General features: G+C 31.6%; 1 non-coding gene across 1 annotated transcript; it reads right to left on the reverse strand.

The window, feature by feature from the left end:
• Positions 1 to 2,184: 2,184 nt before the first annotated feature.
• On the reverse strand, positions 2,185 to 2,288 carry LOC119625559 (small nucleolar RNA U13). The gene has a single exon (XR_005241749.1). It is a non-coding gene; the product is annotated as a small nucleolar RNA U13 (small nucleolar RNA).
• Between the last annotated feature and the right edge of the window lie 520 nt (positions 2,289 to 2,808).

The raw sequence follows: 2,808 nt of genomic DNA on the forward strand, positions 1-2,808 counted from the left end.
ACGACCAACCCCCTTCAACTTTTCCATGAACTTCAATTAACAGATTAAGGGAAAATGTATTTAGCCAAATAGGCATTACAATGTTATGTTTAAGATTTTGTAGAAATTTCAAAAAAATATGAAAAATTTGTAACAGGGTTCAAGAAAAATATGGCTGTTATGAAAACACTATAATATTTCTTCTGCTAATGTGATGAAAAACTACTGGCCAGGGATTCTAGAAGATAAACAATTGGAAGAATATTAACACTTAAAGTTGACTAGTGGTTAGTTGCTAAAATTTATTTTTTAATTGTATGAAATAACACCAGTAGAACTACATTTATACATTAATGTTTACTTAAGTAAATATCTTATAATCTCTCATAATTTCTTCCTATATGTTTAATACTTTAAAACTTAAGTATTCATGCCAAAATTAGAAGTAATAGACCCATATTTTAAGGGTTGTCATTTGTTTTGTTTTGAAAATTAGAGAAAGTTACTTAATGAATTGTCTACATTATATAAGAAACAAAACAGCACATTGAAAACATTGAAAAGTTAGGTGGTTCAAAACTTAATCCAATGTTTATAACAAAGTTATTCTTAATTTTGGTGAGAAAAACATACTTTTGAATAAGTTCCTCATAGTAATTTGACCATTCTACCATAATAGAACCATTATATCATCATTTTTCTTATTCAGTTTTTTAAGGATTTGAAAGTAGTAGCATTAAAATTGAACTATCATGAAAAATCCTGATGATAATCACAGAAAAATATAATCATACATAGTAGTAAGTAAATGTTTGGGGTTTCTGCATCTCTGAACTCATATCAATGAAAGTAAATTAGAAATTAAAGGTGTTATTTAAACTTGTTAAATAAGTTGGTATGAAAACACAAGCTCTTAAAAACTCTAAAATTTTACATAATATTTTTATACTTTTGAGAGAAAGCAATTGATGCAAAAGCAAGGGCCAAAAGAGAATCAAGCATTATATCATTATTATTAGGCTGCCTCTAAAATAGTCTTCTTTAACAAGACAAAATTACAAAATTGGATTTACTTTGTTTCAACAAGTTCTGCCATGAGATAAGGGTATTTTCATTGTTTTGAAGTGTCTTTTCTATCAGTTTACATTAAGTTATCTGAGAAGCTTCAATTACTGAGAACAAATTGAAGAATGGGTATTAAAAGAAAATTCTACCATATTTTGGCTCTTCTGTCACACACTGGCTCATGCACACTCTCCATTCCATATACTGGGTAATCTACCCTTTTAGAGAGACAAATCCCTAATTCCATCAGAGCACTAAATCTAACTCATGAACCAGAATTTCTGTGTTTATCATCCCATTCTTTGGGTGTAGATTAGGTTATTATTGACCTGGTAATTGTTAAGCTAAAAGACACATTTCTTCTCTGACACAGCCAATAGTGTGTGTGAGTGAAGTAGGACTAGGTTAACAATCATAAAAAATCGTATTTGAAAAAGGACAATGAGAAACACATAGGTTTACTGGTGTGTAATTATCATAACCCAATACCAGGAATAATAAAGATCATCTACTCTGAGAGTGGGATAAGTTTCTTCATTAGCCCATCTAGCAAATATTTATTTTGCTTTACAAAAGAAGCTCGTTTCTCATCTCTCCCCATTCTTGGTTCTGAAGTTTAAGAGATTTGATCTTAATCATTTTTTTATTGTTTATTTTTTTTCCATGTCCAAACTGAAGTAGTTCATATTCAAGATTCCCCATGATCCAAGAAAGTCACTGATGCTACAGCTATTTGCTTCACATTTCATATAGGAAGAAGGAGTAAAATTGGGAATTCCAGCGAAATGACATCTGCTTACATCTGTTGGCCATCTCTAGCTGCCAAGGAGGCTGAAAAATATAGGGGTTTTTTTTGGCAAGTATGTTGTTTATCAGCACAAAATTATGGTGCTGCAAGAAAGATTGAATGGAAACATAAATATTGGCATGGTAACCAGTAATCTATGAAACAAAGCATAACATCAAATTAATCCTCTTTCTGCAACTGTGGTGTTCTCTTCCCATTTCCTGGTGAAGCCTTGGTAGCACCATCAACTCAATGAGCAACAGAAATCTGACAGTAATTTTTGATGTATATTTTTCTCTCTCACCCCATATCCAATCATGAAAATATTCTCAGAATTCTCTCTCTTTTTATAATGTCAGCCAGATAATGTGCTGATAGCATAAAAAGGTTTGAAGAAGGCATATCTCACACATGAGTCTGAAAACCTAATCATCACACTTGTAAACTACAAAAAGATCTCTCAGGATGCTTAACTACCTTCAACCTGTGTCCTTTAACTGCATGACACTGTAGCTCCAGCTACATGTTTTTTTCCTTGCACTTTCAATCCAAAACATTAAATCCTATTAGATGTATTCATGATCAGTTTCTCATTAGTTTCTTGATCCTTTGCAATCTGTTTTCTATTGCTTTTCTCCAATCTGAACACCCTTTAAAAAGGTATTCAAGGACATCGACTTGCTAAATCAAGTAAAACTTCGAATCTTCATTTTATTCATTCTCACTGAAGCTTAAGGCTCTTTTGCTCACCTCGACTGTCTTGAACCTCTTTTATCCTTTTAACTCCACTTTTACCATCCATTCTTTCTTCCTTCCTATAACTTTATTGGAACTCCTCTTTCTCTTCTATGTCAATTAACTCACTTGTATTTAGGATACTATTTATTATTATTGCCTTAGAAACCATAAATAACCACCTCTCTCCTTTATATTTGACCACTTTATATAAAATAGGTTAATCCCAACAATATTCAAAT

This window comes from Chlorocebus sabaeus, chromosome 10, assembly GCF_047675955.1.
Source record: "Chlorocebus sabaeus isolate Y175 chromosome 10, mChlSab1.0.hap1, whole genome shotgun sequence".
NCBI lineage: Eukaryota > Metazoa > Chordata > Mammalia > Primates > Cercopithecidae > Chlorocebus > Chlorocebus sabaeus.